We start from the raw sequence: 25,517 nt of genomic DNA, 5'->3' as shown, positions 1-25,517 counted from the left end.
AAGGGCAAACTTTACTCTCTTTCTATTCCTGAGAGGGAGGCCATGGAGAAATATATTTCTGATTTCCGGCCTCTGGGTTCATCTAGCCTTCCTCTTCTCCTGCGGGGTTCTTTTTTGTTGGAAAGAAGGATGGTTCCTGCGACCTTGCATTGACTACCGAGAGCTGAACAACATCACGGTAAAGAATTCTTATCCTTTGCCGTTGATGTCTTCAGCTTTCGAGAGGTTGCAGGGAGCATCCATTTTCACGAAACTGGACTTACGCAATGCATATCATTTGGTTCGCATCAGGAAGGGGAATGAATGGAAAACCGCTTTTAATACCCCCAGGGGGCACTTTGAATATTTGGTTACGCCCTTCGGGCTTTCCAACAGCCCAGCGGTTGTCCAGGCACTCGTGAATGACGTGTTGAGAGATATGGTAGATCAATTCATATATGTTTACCTGAATGATATATTGATTTTCTCTTCGTCTCTCCAGGAACCCGTTCAACACATCAGACGAGTGCTCCAGAGACTCTTAGAGAATGGGCTTTTTGTCAAGGCGGAGAAATGCTCGTTTCATGCACAGTCTGTTCTCTTCCTAGGGTACATCATCTCTTCTGAGGGAGTGCGCATGGACCCTGACAAGGTTAAGGCTGTGGTAGATTGGCCAAGTCCAGATTCCCGTAAGGCCCTACAGCGGTTTCTGGGGTTCGCCAATTTTTCCCGGCATTTCATTCGCAACTTCAGCCAACTAGTCGCACCTCTGACTGTCTTGACCTCCCCCCGAACGACGTTCAGGTGGTTGAGCACTGCCGAGGCAGTGTTCACCAACCTCAAGAGTCGCTTTGTTTCGGCTCCCGTTCTTGTCACCCCTGACCCCACACGTCAGTTCGTGGTGGAGGTCGACGCGTCAGAGGTGGGAGTAGGAGCAGTGCTTTCACAACGCGCTCCCTCAGACGATAAGATGCATCCCTGCGCATTTTTTTCTCACCGATTATCGCCTGCCGAACGTAATTATGACATTGGTAAGTGAAGTGAAGTGAAGTGAAAGTGACATTCAGCCAAGTATGGTAACCCATACTCAGAATTTGTGCTCTGCATTTAACCCATCCGAAGTGCACACACACAGAGCAGTGAACACACACACACACTGTGAGCACACACCCGGAGCAGTGGGCAGCCATTTATGCTGCGGCGCCCGGGGAGCAGTTGGGGGTTCGATGCCTTGCTCAAGGGCACCTCAGTCGTGGTATTGAAGGTGGAGAGAGAACTGTACATGCACTCCCCCCACCCACAATTCCTGCCGGCCCGGGACTCGAACTCACAACCTTTCGATTGGGAGTCCGACTCTCTAACCATTAGGCCACGACTTCCCCTCTACACAGGTAACAGAGAGTTGTTGGCAGTTAAGTTAGCGTTGGAGGAGTGGCGTCATTGGTTAGAGGGTTCTGGGGTACCTTTTATCGTTTGGACCGACCATAAGAATCTTAAATACATCAGATCAGCTAAAAGACTCAACTCCAGACAGGCTCGGTGGGCTCTTTTTTTCGGACGTTTTGATTTTGCTCTCTTGTACCGCCCGGGGTCTAAGAACATCAAACCTGACTCTTTATCTCGTATTTTTGATCCATCCGATCAAATCAAACGCCCGGTCACTCCCAAGTGTATTTTACCTGAGAAAGTTGTAATCTCCACTCTGGTATGGGAGATTAAATCGGCCAAGACAGCCTTAGAAGGGGTAACTCCTCCGCCTGGTTGCCCGCCGAGTCGTTTGTTTGTGCCGGAGGAGTTACGGTCCGACGTTATTCGATGGGGTCATGGTTCCAACGTGGCTTGTCATCCAGGAGTGATTTGCACTAGTTTTCTAGTTAAGCAACGATTCTGGTGGCCACTTATGGCTCGCGACATTCATATGTTTTGGCTTGTTCAGTCTGTGCCACTGGTAAGACATCTAACCAACCCCTGGACGGGTTACTTTGACCGCTGCCTGTCCCTTCGAGACCCTGGTCCCATATCGCTCTAGATTTTTTCACCACCCTCCCGCCATCTAATGGCATGACGGTTGTTTTAACCGTAGTGGATCGGTTCTCAAAGGCGGCACATTTCATCCCCTTGCCCAAATTACCTTCAGCCAAGGAGACAGCGGTCACAGTCATAGATCACGTCTTTCGGTTACATGGCTTCCCGATGGACGTGGTCTCTGACAGGGGTTCCCAATTCGTATCCAAATTTTGGCAAGAATTTTGTAAATTACTGGGTGCCACGGTCAGTCTGTCCTCAGGCTATCATCCCCAGAGCAATGGTCAGTCTGAGCGAGCCAATCAGGACCTCGAGAGAATGTTGCGATGTCTGGTTGCCAAGAAGCCTTCATCCTGGAGCCAACAGCTTTCTATGGTGGAGTACGCCCACAATTCGTTTCCAGTGTCATCCACGGGCCTCTCGCCATTTAAGTGTAGTTTAGGTTACCAGCCACCAATTTTTCCGAGTCTGGAATCCGAAGTTGCGGTCCCCCCCGCTCACGCATTCGTCCAGAGGTGCCGCCGTACTTGGACTAGAGCCCGTGAGACTCTACTCCAAGCAGGGGGGAGCATGAAGGCCAAGGCCGATCGCCACCGGTCAAAGCCTCCCATTTATGTCGTGGGTCAAAAAGTGTGGCTTTCTACTAAGAATATTCCTCTCCGCTCCGTGTCTAACAAGTTAGCTCCCAAATTCATTGGCCCGTTTCCTGTCACCAAAATTATTAGTCCGGTGGCAGTCCGACTCAAACTACCTCCGGCGTACAGGAGAATTCACCCCGCCTTCCATGTGTTTAAAATCAAGCCCATGTTTTATTCTCCCTTTAATCCGCATGCCCCGGATTCACACAATTCATGAATCGGCTGTCTCACACTGAGGTGTCTGTGTGAGTGTAATTGTGTGGGTGTGGTTACTCGTTGTGTTGATTAGTGTCACCAGCTGTCGTTGATTTCACCTCCATATATATATATATATATATATATATATATATATATATATATATATCAGTAAATTCCCTCTCTCATTGTCAGATCGTTGTGGTTGTTCCCTGGTGTGCGTCCTGTTCTTTTGTCTCGTCAAGCCCAGTTCTCCGTTGGATTTCGTCAGTTCTTCGTGTCGTTTGGATTTCGTCAGTTCCTCGTGACGTCTGGATGTTCCACGGTTCCTGGGTTTCTCTTCACGCTCTTCACCGCACCACCACCGGATCGCCATCTCGTCCCTGCTTCACCACCACCACCTGATTGTTTGTCCCCGGCCTGTGTCTTCACTCTGACTCTCATTATTATTATTAAACTTGTTAACTTGCATCTTGCATCCTCTCATTATTCATCACAGGGAGTGTGTCATAGAAGAGGAAAAGACAAGGGAGGTGTTGAATACGGTGATAACAGTGCTGCTAAGTGTGTTAAATTTTGTTTTCTGTGATCTTTGTTGTTTTATTTTATTTCTTTTTCATCTTCTTTGTCTATTGTTTGTGTGTTTACATGTCCCCTGCCATCTCTCAGTTTGCTGTGCCAATAGTTTGAGTACCCTGGGGTTTTCCCTGCTGTTCAGATCAAGCCTTCAATCTTAAAATTGGCTCAGAGTGTGATCTTGCACGACAGCTGGACCCTCATCCATACTATCTTCCTGCAGTTTAAAGCATGGACTATATTGGCACACACAAAAGCATACACACATACATCACACCGCAGACAACAGCCAGGCACAAGTGTCTTAAAGTGTCACTGTCTTTCTCTCTTTCTCACATGCATTTTGCAGCCTAAAGTGGAGAGAGAAAAAACAAGGACTGGTGCACTACAGGCATGTGTGTGTGGGTGACAGAGGAACATTTCTTTTGGCTTTTTTTTTTTTTAATGGAAATACAAAAAACAAACAAAAACAAAAAAAAACATTTTCCCTGTTTGCAAAGTTGGATATTGACACCTGGATATTGACAATTTATATATAGCACATACAACTCCAATTGTAATTGTTATATTATTACTACTTGATGATTATTTGTTTCCGCTTGGAACTATTCTCATTTAAAATAAATAAATACATACCTAAAATGATTAAGCTCACACACACACACACACACACACATATATATATACAGCTGATGACCCTGCAGCTGACCCAAAGGTGCACTGGAGGAGGTGTGGCAGGCATAAATGTCAAGCAGGAAACACCATCTGTATTTTGAAAAAAATTAAAAAAAAATATTATATATATATATATATATATATATATGTATGTGTGTGTGTGTGTGTGTGTGTGTGTGTTTAAACATAAAATTATGTCCTAAGAAACATACAAATGCAGCACACACCCTGCACGCTCTTGACAAATGAGAGATACAGTAATCTTTAAAGTACATTATATATAGGTCAACAGTGGCATTTATGGTCACTACATTATTAATCAGAGCCTCAGACAGCATGGCCACACACAGCTCATGGACCATTGCTGACCACCTACTGCATATATATATATATATATATATAAATAAAATACATAAATAAAACAGTAAGAACTGTGTAACCGCCAGTGCAGCGGTCAGGGTACACAGGTTTTTATCAGTCAGCCTGGAAACAAACATTTTGTACAGTTCTCTCTCCACCTTCAATACCACGACTTAGGTGCCCTTGAGCAAGGCATCGAACCCCCAACTGCTCCCCGGGCGCCGCAGCATAAATGGCTGCCCACTGCTCCGGGTGTGTGCTCACAGTGTGTGTGTGTGTGTTCACTGCTCTGTGTGTGTGCATTTCGGATGGGTTAAATGCAGAGCACAAATTCTGAGTATGGGTCACCATACTTGGCTGAATGTCACTTCACTTCACTTCACTTATTTCCAGGTAGAAGAAAATGTATGTTTGCCAGCAGATTTAAGGTTCAGATTCAGAGAGTTTAGACACTCAGTAGCAAACAAACAAACCTTAACACACTGCTTATTCAGAGTTACAGTCTTCAGATTTACTCACATCTAGTTGTCGTGTTTAGAAAAACCAGCTAGGTTTGATGCATGAGGCAATCAGGCAGACCCTTTTTTTCTACTGTGGTTCTTGGCTGATAGCAGATAGTCTGAAGTCTTGTAAAGCAAATAAATAAATAAATACTATAAGATAATACTGAGACAGAATCCAAGGACAGAAACTGCAAACATAGAGTCAGTGATGGACTTCTAAACAAATAATATCAAACCAAGCCAACTGTTTGTAAAAATATTTCTGAATTTTAATTTTACCCAACTTTTAAATGGCAGGATAGAAGTGTATCACATACACTTTTAGACATAAACTTAATAATTGCTCTGCACAAATGTGAGAGAAAGAGAGAGAGAAGATTAAAACATACAAGTTTAAAAAAACATGAGTTACTTTACAAAAACATTTATTAACACACTACAAAAATGTATACATCTCTGTTATCAATTAAGTAATAATATGCATTCTCTCTATCTTTAGACGAGATTCAATCCAATTAAAATCATTACAACATAAATTGATTCTTCACCATTCAATTTTTGCTTTTTCATGATAACCATATTTCCAATTTTGCTTGACCAAATAAAATAAAAAAATAAACAAAATGAAAGTCTCTTTCTTATTAAATTGATATTTAGGCCCATATATAAAAACCTATAGTGTGAAGACTTGTCCCAGCCCATGACATCTTTACAGTTTATTAAAAAGGGGGATAAATTTTCCACATTTTAAAATATGTTCCTCTTCAGGAACTCAAGCTGGGTCGAGAACGTTTAGTGAACGCCTCCAGCGTGACATCTCTGAATAATGTGTGTAAACAGTCCAATGGATGGTCAAGATGTCATAGGTGGGTGACGTCAGAGACCAGGAAGCATAAAAGCATGAGCGGCGAAGCCGGCAACCAGCCTTCTGTTTTCCGCAAGCGCTCTGTGTGGGTGTCAGTCGCTATCTGTTTGTGAGTCTTATTTAGTGTCCTTTGTCCACTGATAAACTCCATTTGTCAAAGCTTCAATCAAGATACGTTTTGGGCAAAGTTTTTGCTTTACTCTCAGAAGGTTCTCTTTGAGGAGAGACCCTTCACCGGCGTTTCTCGCCGTGCCAGCCCTGCTTTTCACCTTTTTTTCATTGGATTGGTGGTTGTGCTCACAGGTTTTGCTTTTGGATCCGCTGGAAGTAATGTAGATATGTAAGTCCCTATCTTCTTCCTTTACCACCAGATCCGGGGGTTCGGAAGCCTGCGTTTGCGATACTTTCTCCCCGGTGAGAAGGCGCGTTGCGCTGCCTGTCTTTCTCTGAGGAGATTGATGTGGAAGGCGTCGATGAGCTCGCCAATTGCACAAGCATCAGTTGCACAAGCACCAGTTACACAAGCATATTATGCCTAATATTATAACATGCAGCATTGATGAGGAGTGGAGCTCGCGCAGTCGGCTCTCGGGGGGCTGACTGTGCTTTCTCGCTGTTAAGCGCTCCGCTCTCGCTGGGTATGCTCCATGGAGTCTGTCCGTGCATGCGATCTTGTGGTTGTGGTTGTGGTCGCGCTGCTGCTGAGGCACGGCTTGTCCAATCTCCACCCGTGTTCACTAGATCTAGAGCTCGTTCTCAAGGCTTGGAAGCCGGTGCTGTGGTTTCTTTGCCCTCTGAGGCAGAGCTCGCTGCAGCATTCATCATTCTCTGAGGAGATTGATGTTGTGTGTTTGACTGAGTGGCAAAAAAAAGAAAAAAGAAATGCACGCTGCAGAGGCAAAGCGTGTATTACATTGTTTCGCTTTGATGTGAGTTTTTCTACACCGGACCGTGTATGCGTGTATGCCAAAGTTGCCCTCGGTCAAGGAATAAAACAACTGGCAGTGGAAATTCTCTGGAGAGGCAAACAGTTCTACCTGGGCGTCTCTGAAGCGTTCCCAAATCAGCTGAGCCAAATGGGGTTTCCATTCCGCGGTACGAAACTGCTGACGGTCGCAGTGTTGTCCGTATGGACCAGAGCGTGCTTTTCCCTCAGCAGAGCCCTGATGCGGTACAGGGCAAGCCGTACTGATAGCAACTCAAGGCAATTGACACGCCACTGGAGCCAGAAGCAGCATGTCCGTTGCTCATGGCACACCAGCCCATGGCAGAGTCATCTTCTGACAAAACAGCATGTCTGGACACCAGTTCTAGGGGAACACCAGCCTGTAGAAACGAGAGGTCCAACCACAGGGTGAAGGTTCCATATCATTATAGTAACACCTGTATAAGAGCTAGTGATCATGGGCTGTCTCATAAAGGATATTAGATATAGTAATGTGACTGTATTACAGTTTTTTTTTTTTTTTTTTTTTTTGGATCGTAACAAGCAGACTAAAACATGAGTGGATACTGTGGATACCAATGTATTTGCTATGCTCAGTAATGTAAAAGAATGTTAGACATAGCATAATTGCTTTTATATTGATTTATATGAAATAGCCTAACCTAAAAGAACGACTTGTGGATTCACGTGAATGCAAGTAAATGGCAATGATGATCAGAATGCTTGTGGATTAAACATCTCCGAAGATGTTCATCACCATGGATTGATTTTATCGGGTTACAAGAAAAGTTAGGATATGGATTTAATTGTGAAATGTTAGTAGACTACTGATTTTATGATTGATAATGCTAGCTACGGCATTCGAGTCCACACGCATCCAACTAGAAGTGACAGCCTGATGAACAATATGCATTATAAAAATAAATAAAAAAATCTTTAAAGGTTACTCACGATTACGTATTTCTGCCAAGGTATCTAGTCTTTACAGTGCTTTGTTATAATGGAGATGTTTCGGCAGATGCCGTAACTCAATTTGAGCATTCTAAACAAAGTGAAAGAGCGCTAACTGTGTTATACGGTGTTCTGCCTTTGTTTCTCCGGGGCTTTTTGAAGTTACGGTAGAGACAACCCATTATTTTCTCAGAAAAACAGACACAAGATAATTTTACACATGATAAAGCATGTCTTGAATGTCCCCAAAATATCAATAACCAATTTTCAACAAAAATCTAAGTTACGGTCTTTTGCCTATGCACGGCAGAACTTTACTCAAGAGTGAGCTATAATCAGCCAGTCATTGGGGTACTTGAGGATATGGAAAACTTGTTCCCTGAGAGGAGCCAGAGCTCCCTCTGCAATCTTTGTAAAAAACAAATCCCCCCGAAACCTGGGGGATTCAAAATGAAATCGCATAGCCAAGCCTGATCTTTCGAATGAGCCAGCGGGACAGACTGGAGAGATGTAAACAGGCTCCCAGAAACCAAACCAGCGGGGTCAAAGGAACTAAAGGCATACCCACAGTGGGGCAGCAAGGCGGAACAGAGGAAACAACACTTTTATTGAAGGTTTGGGAACAAAAAGAGAACTAGAACAAAATATTCTCCTCCGGCCCTCCTCCAGGGTAAAGATTGGTCCTGCTACCATCTCATGAAGAGCTGACTACCCCATCTCCAGGTCGCCCATCTCAGGAATGCTGCTTGGCCTGATGCTTGGGGGTAGAGAAGGGCTGTGCCACCCTTCTGCAGACATCTCCTCGTTGTGGGCGGGGTGGAGGCTGCTGCTCAGCAACAAGCAGGCTGAGGTGGGTGAGCCGGAGACAGTGTGGAGGCAGCAGTGGGTATTGCCTCAGACTGCTTCTGGGCAGCAGAGAATTGCTGGGCAAAACTCTCAACCACGTCGACGTAAAGGCCAGCCTGAGAGACCGGTGAGTTGAGGAGCTGAGTCCGATCAGACTCCCTCATGTTTGCCATTATCAGCCATTATACATCACCTGACCAAAGGAGCATGCAGTGACCTTTGTCTTCCCGTGGGCGAGGTTGGAAGCAGTGTGTGCCTTCTGCATGACCTCTGGATCAGCACTGCTCCTGTGCAGCTCCTTGAGCACCTTGGCCTGGTAGACATTTAGAGTGGCCATGGGGTGCAGGGCAGACGCAGCCTGGCCCGCAGCTCTGTAAGCCTTGGCCACAAGCTTGGTTGAGAACTTACAAGCCTTGGACAGGAGCTTGGGACTAGAGATCTTCACAGTGCACCCGAGACCCGTCGACCCCGGACCCGGGGTTATATTATTTTATAATTAATATATTATTAATATATTTTTAATATAATATATTATTAGTATATTTTAAATCATCAGCCGGGTCCGGGTCGGGTCCGAAACTATTACTTCGGGTCCCGGGTCTGTTTAACATTGTGTGTAATACCCGTGCGATCGGAGTCATCGGACTCGGAGAACACCCCGCCGTGATCAAAGACTGTTTGTGTTTTTTGTAACTTGCAATTTGTAAAATTAGGAAAAGAAAAGAGTTAGCCAAAAAAAGCGATCTCTCTCTCTCTCTCTCTCTCTCTCTCTCTCTCTGTCTGCTTTTAGAAGCAGAGCGCGCAGACTCAAGAATACAAATGCACGCACGGTATTAATGCTTAAAGACTTGACACACTCATATTTAATATATTTCAAATCAGCAACACAATCTGAGTTGAACTGTCACATGAATGTTTTCTATGACGCTCAAATTGCGTTAAAGCATTTTAGGTTGATACAGCTAGCACGCATGTGCAGTCTCGAGCGCATTTCATGTTTCTATGGCAACCAGTGAGGGACACTTCGACCGCCAAACCGCGTTTTACATTTTCTCCCATTTTTATAATATTATAAATGAACCGTTTAATCTTAAAGTTTTAGTGGTCATATTCAGACTCGATGCAGACCAGAGAGCACAGAGATCAGGGGTCTCATTTATAAAACTATGCGTAGGATCTTTACTAAAAGTTTACGTGCGCCCAAAAGCCAAAAATGGCGTACGCCAAAAAATATTCCGATTTATAAAACCGTGCGTACGCACACCTGTAAGCAATGTTCCCTTTATAAATCACAGATCACCCGCAGATGTGCGTACGTGAACCAGCCTTATATCCCGCCCTGTACACGCCCATTTTTAACCATAAATAGTCAATGCAAATCACCTCATGATTGCTGATCAGCATGTAAATGAGAGTGGAATCCCATATATACCTGGAAAACTGGCATGCGACCCGCCAATTAATTAATCCAAGAAAGTGAAAACGTGCATTTCTGTTAGCCTAATTTTAATAATGGCGACAGGTGAGAAAAGAGGAAAAAACGTAATTTCTCAGATACTGAGATTGAAACACTTGTAGGGGAGGTGGAGGCTCGGAAAACTGTTATTTGGTGGCCACAGCAGTGGGGTCACTAATAAAAAGAAGCAGTGCGAGTGGCAAAGTATTGCTTCTGCCGTCAATTGTGTCAGTGGGACAGAACGGACAGTTGCAGAATTAAAGAAAAAATGGTCCGACCTGAAGGTATACAATTTTTTTTTTTACCAACATATTACATTTGTGTTTTATTAGGCTATATACCTATATAAATAGCAATATTGATTTTCAAAAAGTTTTATTTACATGTGCTTACAGTATGCAAAATATGTGAAATAAAGATTCTCATTCATTCAAGGTGGAGGCAAAGAGAAAACTGTCCTCCCACCGCCAGAGCGTGGCTGCAACTGGTGGGGGCCCATGTACAGCTGATCTCACATCAGTGGACAGCAAAATCGCGGCTATAATTGGGGAGGTCAGCGTGTGTGGTATTGTGTCGGAAAAGGAGGGAGACACTGACGTGACTGAAACCACAGAGGAGCAAGGTTAAACCGATTTTTAATCATTAACGCTGTACATTTGAGTGTGTGGGGTGATAAATGGATAAATGTTGCCAATTGTTTGTCCTCCAGTCCTTCCGGAGTCTGAAGCTGTAAATGAACAGGAGGTTCAGGGTGAGGGGTTCTCAGATGCAGATGCACAGCGTCCGGCTCAAAGCAGTGCCCCTTCTGCGTCTGGCACGTCCAAAAGTGGTCGGGTACTCACTGACGCAGTCCTGCAGTTACAGCGAGAGACAATAAACGCTGTCAACAGGGTTGCAGATGAGCTACGGCAGATGAGAGAAGTGATGCAAGAAATTGCACAATCATTAAAAGATGCAGTTAAAACATGAACCTTGAGTTTTGTCTTTCTTTACAAACGCCGCATGACATCCTCACGGATTCTTGCACCTCGTTGATATCCCTCTTGTCGGCCAGGGGGCTGTGGCTCGGGGTCGTAATGCTGGGGTAGAGGGAGATCAGGAGGGAGAGGAATACCGTTTCTCAGTGCTATATTGTGCAAAACACCACACGCCCTGACAATCTTGCACACTTTTGCTGGATGGTATAAAAGTCTGCCACCCGAGGCATCCAGAGCACGCCATCTGCATTTCAGGATGCCGATGGCACGCTCCACAACTGCGCGGGCACGAGAGTGGACCTCGTTATAATGAGTTTCCTCTGCGCTCTGCGGGTTTAAAAATGGGGTGAGGAGCCAGCGTCTCAGGGGGTAGCCACTGTCGCCTGCAGGTTATAATTATATTAAAAACAAAATTGTTACAGTTTCTACTTTTTAATATTGTTAAACTCACCAAGAAGCCAGCCATCACGTACTGCGCCTGCATTTAGTCTGTTCCCTACACTGCTATGTGTCAAGATAAAGGAATCATGTGTTGAACCAGGCCAGCGTGCCACAATGTTTGTGAGGGTCATGTTGGAGTCACATATGATTTGCACATTAATAGAATGCACATGCTTTCTATTAACATAAGCAAATTCATTTTCAGATGGTGCCCTTATAGCAACATGAGTGCAGTCAATTGCGCCGATTACATTTGGGAAACCAGACATTGCTGCAAATTGCGTTTTAATTTCGGCCTGTTCTCGCACAGTGTAGGGGAACCTGATGTATCGACTAACCATATTAAGTATACCATTTAAAACGACAGATATTATGGCACTCAGGGACGGCTGTGATATACCAGACCTATAGGGTGAGATGATAGATTCCAATAGAATTATTTCATATACAAAAAGGTCTTAGAGACAAATTTGAGGATTACTTATAGTTTTTTTATATTATTAATTTACCTGTCTGCCAATTCCCGCTGGAAACAGCCGGTTGCCAAGAACCCCAGAGTGGTGAGGACTTGTATTTGGACTGGGATGGCATGGTTCCGGCGTGTTGCCCTCTCTAATACTGGACCCAATTCAGCACATAGATCCAAGAGCACAGCTCTAGGGAATCTAAATCGGCTTATTAGCCAGTCATCATCATGGGCCAGGAAATCATCATGGTCCCTGAAAACTCGTTCTCTCCTTATTCTGCCATTAGCGTAATCCTCCAACAGTGCCAGGAGTGCCATCATGAAGCATTACATACCCGGGTCACCGGAGAATTTATATGTTTCTAGCAAATAGACTGATCGTTAACACCTTGACAAAATCACTTAATTAATTTGTGGGCGAAAATTTAAGACGAAAATGTTATAGTGAACACATGCTTCTTGACGGTTTTGTAATGAACACCGTAATAGTTAGGACCGATGATGAGTAGCGATTGTGCTTCATGACTGTATTTGCAGACTTTGACATTTTATGATATAGGCTATGTACATTAAGGAAAATATTTCCTTTTTACACTGTGTTCTGCAGTTCTCTAATAAAAGGGTATTTCATGCTATTCTGTAGGCTATCACATGTATCGCGCCATGTCCTCCTGTGCTCCCGTTGTGGACAATGTGACTGTAAGGCAGCGCTGATTATTATTTTATTTTACTTTTAATACATTTTGAATTACGTTTGGATTATACTAGATGTATATAGCCTAAAACAATCGGCACAAATAACACTGTTGGATTTAATCTTCATGATAATGTGGATATAACGTATGAAATGGAGTGAAAATTAAATGTCATTCATTCTTATAATCGTTCTTCTCACATTTATTTTCTACAATCTAACTTCAGTTCACGACCTCACCATCGGTGTCGCCAATTCCCTTTGTCTCCAGAATGTGCGTACGCACGGCTCAAAGTTTGCTTAAAGGTGCGCACATTCTCCCGTCAAGTTTGTTTTTTATAGATCACAACCTTTGCGTGGGAACTGGCGTACGTACGTTTCCAGCCCCGTTTTGTGCGTACGCACGCTTTATAAATGAGGCCCCAGATGATAGCAAATAAATAACGTCAGCGGCCATGGCATTGCACGAATAAATAACGTCAGCGGCCATGGCATTGCACGAGCGATCGTTATTATAGTTCAAAAGGGCAAACAGTTGAGGTTATTATGCGAGTTACTCGAGTCAGAATGTACATGTGCACAGTAGCATTTGTCATCCGTCACCGTGACATCAAGTGGACTTTTGAAGCTGAAATAATGAGTGGATTCAGCTTGGACTTGGAATAACGAGAGGAATAACATGAATAACTTTCTTGTCGGAGGATTGTAATGCATCACAGGCAGTCAGGTACAAGGAAGAGAGACTAAGGCTCTTTAAATTAGGTAAGACAAAAAGCTGTATTTTTCGCAACAGGTTTATTGACTTGTAATAGCAATTTAAGGTGGAATATGTCCAGTCGGGTCTGTGTCTTCCCGGCGGGTTCGGGTCCAGATTTCAAATAATATACGGGTACGGGTCGGGTCCGGGTAGGCATTTCTCGGATCTACACGGGTCCGGGTCTAGCTTTTGAAATATTAGACGGGTCCGGGTCGGTTCGGTGTAGTACATTACGGGTCTCTGTCGGGTTCGGGCACGAATTTTTGGACCCGTGAAGACCTCTACTTGGGACCACCATGCCAAGTGGAGGCGCTCTGAGGAAACAGTTGCATCTCAACAGAGCTCTCCACTGGGGGAATCCCTGCATACCCCGCCATCGAGTGCAATGAAGTAGGAAGTAGCAACAGGATGGTTTCAGGCAGTTAAAAGTGCCTTCCATGAACTGGTCACTTCCTGATGCACCTCCGGGAAGAAAGGAACTAGTGGGGGGCACTGGGATCAGTGCGTGTAGCCCCCAGGCACCAATTGTCCAGCCTCAAGCATTCGGGACAGGGTGAAGGATTCCACTCGAGCCCGATGCTCTGTTAGCTCGGGATCAGACTCAGGCAATGCTGGTGCTCCAGAGGGAGACAAAACCACTGCATCCTCATCTCCTGAAGACTCAAGCCCGCCTTGTGATGTGGCGAGCAACCTACGGCCATCCTCGGGAGCCCCGAATGAGACACTGGGAACCTGGTGAGAGGGCCCAGCAACATCATTCGGAAACTCCAGGGGCTGCAGTGTCTGTAAGGGGGTGTGGCCCGAGGAGACTGTCTTGCCGGGGAAGCCCACACCAAGACCCAACACCCTGGCAGAGGGGACTCTATAACATTTAAGTTAATCAAGTCTCGATATTAACACTAAGACGATCATGTCCTCACAATGAGAACATGAAACATCCACGAATGCATGCTGAGAGCCCAGACATGTGACATAGCATATATTTTTGTATTTTAATAATTGCATAATTATTTTGTTCATTGTAATGTCAGAGTCACCACACTAGAACATGGGAACAAATAAAAGTGAAGTACAAAATATTCTACATGGTATTTTTTGTTATATAGTCTCTTCTCTTCTATAAAAGGCACTGTTAAATAAATGGTTGTCTGTTTATAATAGCAACCAAGAAAAAGGCTGAGAAAATAGAAAAGAGCTTAGTAGCCTACACTGTAAAATATTGTGCTGCATTAAATCAGAATCAGAATCAGAATCAGAAAGAGCTTTATTGCCAAGTATGCTTGCGCATACAAGGAATTTGTTTTAGTGACATAAGCTTCCAGTAAACAGAGACAACAACACACAGACAAAAAAAAACAAAAAACCTTTTACAGGAGATTTACAAATTGGCAAATAAATAAGTGTATAAACAATTGTGCTATAAATGATAATGGAATAGGATTGAGTGAGATGCAGGAATGTTCTAGGATGGAGGGGTAACAAATAAATATAAGGATATTGCACATTTTTGCATAAGTTTAAGTGGGAAACATTTAACTGTTCATGGGGTAGATTGCCTGGGGGAAGAAACTATTCTTGTGCCTTGCTGTTCTTGTATTTGCGGCTCTGAGGCGCCGGCCAGATGGCAAAAGATCAAAGATGGGGTGACTTGGATGTGAGGGATCCAGAGTGATTTTCTGAGTCCTTTTCCTCACTCTGGATGTGTACAGTTCTTGGAGGGTGGGCAGGGGAGCACCAATAATCCTTTCAGCAGTCCGAACAGTTCTCTGTAGTCTTCTGATATCTGATTTTGTAGCTGAACCAAACCAGACAGTAATTGAAGTACACAGGACTGACTCAATGACGGCTGAGTAGAACTGTTTCAGCAGCTCCTGTGGCAGGTTAAACTTCCTCAGCTGGCGAAGGAAGTACAACCTTTGTTGGGCTTTTTTCACAATGGAGCCAATGTGATTGTCCCACTTCAGGTCCTGAGAGATGGTGGTTCCCAGGAATCTGAATGACTCCACTGCAGTCACAGTGCTGTTCATGATGGTGAGTGGGGAAAGTGCAGGGGGGTTTCTCCTAAAGTCCACAGTCATCTCCACTGTTTTGAGCGTGTTCAGCTCCAGGTTGTTAAGACTGCACCAGACAGCCAGCTGCTCAACCTCCTGTCTGTAAGCAGACTCGTCACCGTCCTGGATGAGGCCGATGACTGTAGTGTCGTCTGCAAACTTCAGGAGCTTGACAGAGGGGTCTTTAGAGGTGCAGTCGTTGGTGTACAGGGAGAAGAGCAGAGGGGAGAGAACACATCCCTGAGGGGCACCAGTGTTGGTGGAGCAGCTGTTTGACATGAATTTCCCCAGTCTCACTAACTGTTGCCTATCTGTCAGAAAGCTGGTGATCCACTGACAGATAGAGCTAGGAACAGAGAGCTGGGTCAGTTTGGTCTGGAGGGTTGTTGGGATGATGGTGTTGAAAGCCGAACTAAAGTCCACAAACAGGATCCTCACATAAGTCCCTGTTTTGTCCAGATGTTGCAGGATGAAGTGCAATGCCATGTTGATTGCATCATCCACGGACCTGTTTGCTCGGTACGCAAACTGCAGGGGGTCCAGTAAGGGTCCAGTGATGTCCTTCAGATAAGCCAGAACCAGTTTTTCAAACGACTTCATGACGACAGACGTTAGAGCCACAGGTCTGTAGTCGTTAAGTCCTGTTATCTTGGGTTTCTTTGGAATGGGGATTATGGTTGAGCGTTTGAAGCAGGAAGGCACTTCACACAACTCCAGAGATCTGTTGAAGATCTGTGAAAAGATGGGGGCCAGCTGGTCAGCACAGGTTTTCAGACAGGCTGGTGTAACACCATCTGGGCCTGGTGCTTTTCTTCTTTTTTTTTTCTTGAAGACCTGGCGCACATCATCTTCACAGATTTGAAGAGCAGGAGGTATGGAGAGGGGGATTGCAGGAGGTGTTATTGGTTGTGTAGGGAGATGGTCAGAGTGGGTGTTGGGGGTTTCAAATCTACAATAAAACTCATTCAGGTCGTTAGCAAGTCGTTGATTAGCCTCAGTGCAAGGGGATGGTGTCTTGTAGTTTGTGATGGCTCTCAGTCCTCTCCAAACTGAAGTAGAGTCGTTGGAAGTAAACTGGTCTTCCAACTTTTTAGCGTAGGTCTTTTTAGCCGCTCTAATCTCTTTGTTCAGTGTGTTCCTGGCCTGATTGTACAAGACCCTGTCCCCATTTCTGTAGGCATCCTCTTTGGCCTGACGAAGGTGTCTGAGTTTTACTGTAAACCATGGCTTATCATTTTTGAATGTTAAATAAGTCCTGGTAGGAATGCATATATCCTCACAGAAACTAATATAGGATGTTACGGTCTCTGTGAGTTCGTCCAGATCGGTGGTAGCAGCTTCAAAAACGCTCCAGTCTGTGATGTCAAAACAAGATTGTAAATCCTGCTCTGTTTCGCTGGTCCATCTCTTCACAGTCTTTACTACAGGTTTAGCAGATTTAAGTTTCTGCTTGTAGGTCGGTATAAGATGAACCAGACAGTGATCAGAACGTCCCAAAGCTGCTCGTGGAACAGAGTGATATGCATCCTTTATTGTGGTGTAACAGTGATCCAGTATATTACTGTCTCTGGTGGGACAGGTAACATGCTGTCTGTATTTTGGCAGTTCACGGGAGAGATTGGCTTTATTAAAGTCCCCAAGAATGATTAAAACAGAGTCCGGGTGTTGTTGTTCTGTGTCTGTGATCTGATCAGCGAGTTTCTGTAAAGCCAGACTTACTTGCGCTTGAGAAGGGATGTAAACACTAACCAGAATGAACGAGTGAAACTCCCGCGGCGAATAGAACGGCTTGCAGTTGATAAACTGCGTTTCTAGATCAGGACAGCACATCTTCTTTAATACAGTTACATCTGTACACCACCGTTCATTGATGTAAAAGCATGTCCCGCCGCCGCGCGATTTCCCCGTTGATTCTGCTTCGCGGTTCGCTCTGAACAGCTGAAAGCCCGGCAGATGGAGTGCGCTGTCCGGTATGGCGTCATTCAGCCAGGTTTCCGTGAAACACAGAGCAGCAGAGTGAGAGAAATCCTTATTTGTCCGAGAGAGCAGAAGGAGTTCGTCTGTTTTGTTGGGTAGAGAGCGGAGATTTGCGAGATGGATGCTAGGCAACGGCGTTCGAAATCCGCGCTTCCTGAGTCTGACGAGCGCTCCCGCTCGCTTTCCCCGTCTGCGCGTCTTGAAGCGCTTGATCAGCGCCGCTGCTCCTCCGATAATAATGTTCAGTAAAACGTCTGTATAATAGAAATCCGGAAAAATATCATGTGGTGTGTTCTGCCGAATGTTCAGCAGTTCATCCCTGGTGAAACTGATCGTGTTTGTTAAACAAAAAACAGGAAAAACGAACAAAAACAGTACAAACACTGGAGAGCCAAGCACTGAAGCACTGAAGCAGCCATGTGCGGCGCCATCTTGAATCTTGATTCCAAAATTAAGGCTGTATAGTCATTTCAACTGTTAAATCTTGAGTAATGATGAATTGCTTTGACTTGTGAAAGTGAAAACTGATAAACTTATGTTAATGTAAAACTATTTATTGAAGAAGAGTTCAAAAAGAGTTATTGATCACATTTTTCCCAAGTGTAGTTCATTGTAATGACATTGTGTTTTCCTCTTTTGTGCACTTTTACATAATACACCAACATTTGTTAACTTAAGTGGACATTTTCTAACTTTCCAAAGGAAAGAAAGTATAAGACTTTGTAATGTCTATTTGTTTCCATTGCACTGGACAGTGAATAAACCCTCTCAGATAACTGTCATATGGAGGAACTAGCCTAACTGCAAGTGCATAATAACTTTACTTAATTTATACTTGTATGCTTTATGGCTGCAGTATAAGTTGCAGGATTCCACATCTACAGAAAGGCCTACAGAATAGTCTGCACAGACAGAGGAGACATAGGCCTACAGGTGGGCAGTGTATAGCCAACTTTTCCTTTTTATTTGTTGCATGAGGCATGTGTCTAATATCTCTTGTTGCAGGCACTTGATCACTGGCTTTTCTTTACAAAGAACAATTGAAATAAAACTCAAGGAACTAAGCATATTTGTCTTTTATTAAACATTTAATGAAAAGTGTTTTTTTGGCAATGTTGTGTAATATGGCACATGCGACAATGTCACAGGCCCTGTCAGGTGTGCAACCCTCAGACTTTTCAGACAACTGAAATCTTCCCTTTAGATAGCCAAAGTTAATCTCATTGTGTGCCCTTGTCCTGGAGCTGCAACTGGTTTGGGTCATGGAATGGGGTCATAAAACACCTGTCTGCAGGCAGGAACATGTCATAATCACCTATGAAATAATGCAGTTCTGTTAGGATCAGCATAAGTGTAATATAGCTTGATATTTAATTGTGGAACTTTCCTTACCACTTTTCAAATAATGTCCATAAATGTGAATCTCTGCAAATTCTTAAGTCATGCACAGATCCTGGCCATTTGCTTTCACATTTGTGATATGGGAGATTTGTCAACTGCCTTTTTTATTTGATATAATATTATTATTTTGGAATATTTAGAATCACAAGAGTAATTGGGCTGCACATTTACATTGTGAACCCCCTTTCTGTTCACATAATCCCCTTCATTGAGGCCTTGATGGCAGTCTATGGTCTAGCATAAGCCTGAGTGACATATACTGTAATCAGCATGGCCATGATTGCATGATCTTCATTAAAAAAATATTTAAATAGTCTAATAAATAGTATAGTCGTCTAATAAAAAAAAAAAAAAAAAAACTGCTTAAAAAACTGCTTTACAACTTTGGGTCTAAAGTGGCTTGGAAATGTCACCAAAAAAAACTAAAACTGTTTTTTAAACCTAAAAGCACCAGGCAAACTCCGAATGGCACGACAGACAGCACTTACCTCAAGTTCTCCGCGTCTCCAATAGTACTAAGCTATAAAGGAAAGAGCCACTTGCAAATAATCTTAGGGTACAGTTTGTTCTGTAGTTAAAGCCGACTCCGACAAGTCGATAATAAATGTGCCTTTCCAACAAATTAATAATGTAAACGACAATCTCAAGAGTCACGAAAAAAAAAAAAAAAAAAAAAAAAATATATATATATATATATATCTCAGAAAGTGCACTATCGCGCTGGACTTCCCGTATCATCTCCGTTTATGAGCCGCAGTCTAATCCTGTTTACATGAAATAAGCCTGCTCGCGAGCAGGTTTAAGATTGCGCACCTGTTGCTATGACAGCAAGTCTGGGATGAGCTTCGAAGAACCAAACAATCCAAGATCATGCCAAATCGTCAACAATCAAATCCAGCTAACTGAGTTAGCGACGTACGAAGAACGAGCCCCTGGTCATAACATTGCATATTTTTATAAGGAACACAATCAAATTCTATGATCAGTTGAGTCATTAGGCTCTGTAAACATTTTGTCGTGAGATAGCAAAGAAATTCACTTTCATATGAAATAAATGAAACTATGTCAGGGTGTTGGTATCTAATTTATTAATCTTTTGTTTCAATTGATTGTTAAATATGGCTTCAGGCTGACTACACTGATGTCAGAATTAGTTTACTGTGTTCTGCCAGCCTGCTCCATCGGAACAATAAAGAATAAAAATCTATTAAAGTTTGTTTGTAGCTTCAAAGAGGAACATTTCAAGAATGAAGACAAAGTTGACCTACAATCCTGCTACTGCTTTGTGCTTTTCATTTCCAGCACTTTATAGAAGTTTCAAATATCACATTCTAAGAGATGTCCAAGCACATGCCTAATTAGTCAAATCTTTTGCCTGTGGCATATTAAAACAAATCAGTTTGAATCCAGTGATGACCCTGCTGAATTTTAAGAGATATTTAATAAAATACAAGTTCAAAGACTTCATATTTCCAAAAAAAAAAGAAAAAAAGGATAATAGCGCTCAATATACAACACATATCTTGCTGTTATGGGGCCATGTGTGAAAATTATATTTTTTGGAATCTCATTAAAAATATTCGTTGTCTGAACACATCAATTAGTAAAGAAGTAATATTCACAATTTAAAGCACATTCATTATCTTTGTAGGCAACAAAAGATCAGATTACAGTAAAGTCAATCACACTCCCTTCCATAAGTGAACTCTGCTCTGATTGGTCAGCTTGTTAAGTCTGTTGTGATTGGTCTTTCGGTATACAATGCATGTCAGAAACAAAACGCCCATTACCAATTACCTGTGTTAGAATGGCCAGTGAGGCTGAAAACACAGCGTCTTCTTGAATATAAACACACTTACGGTACTAGCAGAAGTGTTTGTGGGCAGGTCAGAGGTGGTTTCTCAATATGTATTCTTGTCTGTCACTGCATCCCAATGTTTATATTATCCATCCTAAATAGTAGGCGAGATTAGCATAAATGTGTCCCAAAGTGTAGCATGTTAAAAAGAGTTTGGAAAAACCCCGGTGGGTCTACTGTTTGAGTAGTTCTACTGTTTTAATTCGAAAACGGGTTTGAGTTAACTAATAATCAACATTTAACTGAAAAAAAAAAAAAACATATATACACATATATATATATACACACATATACATATATATATATATATAGTGGCGGGCTGAAGAATCATACGACAGGTTGCAGTGCAAGTTAAAGCCCCGGAGGGTGTATTTATTGACAGACAGATATAACCGTGAAGGTGCCAGTGGTGTCAGGTGCTCGTCCTCGGTGCTGCGTGATCCTGTTCGCCGGCCGGCTGAGTGCAAGGGGATTCGGTGTCCGGTGCTCGGGTGGCAGGCTGGTCGGTCAGTCGCTTTCTGGAGGAACAAGAGACACAACATTAGCTGGCTGTCATCTTGAGATCTTTCTCACCCGTGTATTCTCGGGTGCATCTTTTGTAGTCCTCACCTCATCTGCTTCAGCTGGGACCGATCAGCCCATGATGATTGCGTGCAGGAGGATCTCCTTCGTTGCCAGGGCGACGCTGATAGGTGCCCGGGACACGGCTCACACTATATATATATATATATATGTTTTTCTTTCTGATATGGTAGGAAGTTAAATGAAATTAAATGTGGAGGACGTTAACTGTGACAAGATTATTGACAGGCCACTTTACAATGACAGGATGTGTGTAACTATGTGACAGAGTGGTCCGTTAAAGATGCAGCTGTATGACATTATAGTATGTCCCAAAGCTTGCCTACTCTTCTATTTCACACTCAAATGTGTGTACTTTTTCTTCACCAAAAAAGTAGCCTACATCCAGAACTTTAAAGGAGCATTGCGTAGGTTCTGAAATTTCTAACCGTTACTGAAACCAGTGGCCGTTAGAGGAACTGCAGCCAGTCTCATGCTCGTTCTCAGTGCGCACGCTCTTTTTTTTTTTTTAACTTACGAGGAGTGTCCGTGGGTGTCTGAATTGTGCTGGAGGCTGGTCGCTTCTTTCCATCCGCAGAGTCCATTTGAAAACACTATTGCCGCTGCTTACTATAATGGCTGGTGTGCCATACAGTTGTAAGCCCAAGTAGACGAGAACGCGCATGACGTCACATTTTGCGAATGTTCGCGCCAATTCGGGCCCGACTCCTTCACACACAATTGAGCCTACAAGCTGATAGAGGCACCCGTGGTGGACAGTCGAGGTGTCATTCTTTTTTTTACATCATGGTTGGCTCATACATGTACAAATGAAAACTCTATCTTAAAGATTTTTTTTAAGTAAAAACCTTCACATTGCTCCTTTAAGAGCATAGTATAAGTAGTAACACTAGGACACAGCATGTACTTGTGTTCTTGTGGACTTTTGAAACGTCATCAGTCATACTTTTTTTTATTATTATTATTATTTTTTTTTTATTATTATTTATTGCAATTGAAAGAATATCAACAGCTTTAAAGTAACAGGGGGCAAACGGACATCATCACATTTTAATTAAAGGGTTAATTCACACAAAAAGGAAAATTAGCCCATGAATTACTCAGCCTCAAGGCATCCTATGTGTATATGACTTTCTTCTTTCAGATGAATGCAGTCGGAGATATATTAAAATTTGTCTTTGATCTTCCAAACTGTTTAATGGCAGTCAGAGGGTGTTGTAGTTCATCAGTACAAATGAAGTGAAATAAAGCACATTCATCCATGAAAAAAAAGTGCCTCACACTGCTGCGGAGACTGAACAAAGGCCTCCTGTACTGAATCTATGTGTTTTTTTATAAGAAATAACTATATTTAAAACGTAATAATCAATTTAATATAGCTTGCGCTCACTGTTGTACATGGAAGCAGGTCTGGGTGGATGACGTAGGATAGCGGCGTTGCACATGTACTAGCACCACTCAGAAGTGAAGCATGTGAAAATGCTGCGAAAAATCAAAACAAAACAACAGTCACAAATTAGAACTACAAAACTGGGATTTGTAAAGAAGAATGTTGATATAAGCCAATAGGAGACTGGTTTTCCTTTGATAAAGTAAGTAATATTTGCTTCCTTTGCTCCTGTAAACAAACATTGGTTTTCACGAGACTCACGGTGCATGCGCAATGCCAACATCTTATGTCATCCTCCTGGGGCTGCATCCGTGTACAACTGTTGGCACAAGCTACATTATAGTGTTTATTATGTTAAGAATATGGATATTTTTCTGACAAAAACACATTTGCTACAGGAGGCCTTTGTTCACCCCACAGAGCCATGTGAGGCACTTTTTTTTTATTGATGCACTTTATTTAACTTCTTTTAGATGATGAATAACAACATGGAAATCGAGTGAAAAATCACAATCATTGCCCAAGTACTAGTACAGTACTAGAGTACAGTACTAGTACTAGAGTAGGGGGACTACAGTATGACATCACTTTGTAGGTGAATCGGATGTTAGCATCGCACTGGTGCCCTCGACAAAAAGCCAATACAAGATTTTTCACAGGCTTTTGGATTATTAAAAAAATAATAATAAAAAAAATAAAAATAAAAAAACCTCTGTGTTCAATCATAGTTCATGAAACTTTTTGTCACATTTTTTCCATCAAGATAATATTTACAAAATGATAACTTTTATGAATTCTGAAGCTTAAATAAAAGCACCATAACTTAAAAGCTAAACTGAGAGTGTGTCTTAATCAGCTCCTGAGCTTGTGAATCAGTAGATTGTGTACACAAATTCGGTCACTGGTAAGTTCTCTGACATTTGCCGCTGGCTCTGATGTCTCTGTAGTGGTTAAACATGAGATATTCGTTTGGGGTACATCTAACAGGAAATCTTTTGTCTCATCATGTGTCTATTATTTGTCCTGGTCATATCGTTTTGGCTGAGCACAAAGTCTTTATGTACTGTAGTATAAGCCTTTTATATTTAATGCTTATATATGTTTAATTGCTATTATTGATCATTAAAACTGGCATTTAACAAAAAGAGGCAGCATGTTTTATGTCATACATTTATACATACAACGAAGATATACAATGATTATACAAATATTAATAGCTATTGCAGCCAAAAATATTGCTATGCTAAAATATGTTTAAATGACAACGAAAAGAGGTATTTGGTTTTGATGCCATATTCCGTCTTATTGTAAATATACAGTGAGGAGTAGTCAAGGTAGACCCCGAAGCCGCCGCCAGTCGCCGCCATTTGCGCCATTTAGAATTTCAGCTGCCGCCAGCCAATAATTTCCTAAGGCAAATTGAGCCGCCATCTGATAAAGTTTGGCTGAGCCGGCTAGAATTATTTGCATCAAATAATAATTCTATCACATAGAGACATACACACACGAAATATATAAACAATACACAAGATCTATTTTCCCACTGGTTTCATAACAGCACAGTCTTGTGCTCGTTGCTACGATACACAGACTCACAGTGAATTGACGACCAATTAAAATTGCTCGTTTTCCGTACAGAAGAAGCGATGCATTTTTTTCTCGCACTGAGGTGAAAAGGCGGAAAGAAGCAAGCAAGGTAATTTTGATCTCACTTCTCACACTTTCCTAATTCCTACTTCCTTTTTTTTTTTTTACTTAACGTTAGGCCTACCCAGACTTTTGTTAAATCTTCAGGGCACGGTTGCACAAACACCTGATTCAAAGATTGATGTTATGAACCAAATATTCTGGAACGGAGAGATGTATAGCACTGAACGTGATATTACTGCAGTAACAAACCACCGTTTCCACATTGCTAATTCACGACGCATGCTTCAGTGTAGGCTACATTGAAGTGAAATGTGCAAAACTTTGTCCAAAATAATACTGATAACAGTGTGTGTTTATATTAAGGCGAGACACGGCAGGCAAAAACATCATTTTTTTTTTTGTCAATTTTGAGATTTTTGGATATTTGTCTTCAATAACGTCTTCTTTCAGACTTTTGGTGAAAAAAACTCCGAAATACACATTTAGGTCGTTATTTTACAACACTTTGTCCGTTTGCGTCTGTAGATTTCCAGTGTTGGGGAGTAACTAGTTACATGTAACGGCGTTACGTAATTTAATTACAAAATAAATGTAACAGTAATCAGTTACAGTTACTAAGAAAAAATGAGTAATTAAATTACAGTTACTTATGAAAATTGTAACGATTACAAAGAGGATTACATTTGAATATTTAAACACATCCACATACAGCTTATTTCTTTCCCAAATTGCACTAAGACATATGGCCCATAATCTCCGAGACGCGGAAAACACATTCGTAGAATCCAGTCATAAAAATGTAATTCAGCCTATAACGCGGACGCAATATGCCACATTTTGGACGAATAAATCAAAAGAAGGTCAGTACACTTGAATCAAAACCCGATATGGACTGTCTGTGAATATCAAGCCGCAAAAAGACTTAATATGAATCATGCACGTTCTGCGTGTCTGTGGAAATCAGGCGCTGACTGGACATCGGGAGAACCGGGACTATTCCCGGTGGCCTGGCAGACGATTTGGCCTTCTACTTTAATATTGTTATTGTATAATTGCAGGCCGAATATACTAAAGCGATTATTTCCGAATCCGCCATTCGATAATTAAATCTCTAATAAATCATGAATCGGTTAGTCGTGACTGGCAATGGTTGGGCTTGCGCGATCTCTGCGCCTCCGCCGAACGGTTTGAATCAGACTCCGAGTAATCAATGCGAGAGAGAGAGACCGGTGTGAACTGTGTAAGCGCACAGCTGGAG

This window comes from Carassius carassius, chromosome 2 (assembly GCF_963082965.1).
Source record: "Carassius carassius chromosome 2, fCarCar2.1, whole genome shotgun sequence".
In the NCBI taxonomy this organism is placed as follows: domain Eukaryota; kingdom Metazoa; phylum Chordata; class Actinopteri; order Cypriniformes; family Cyprinidae; genus Carassius; species Carassius carassius.
Note: the sequence above shows the minus strand (reverse complement) of the source record.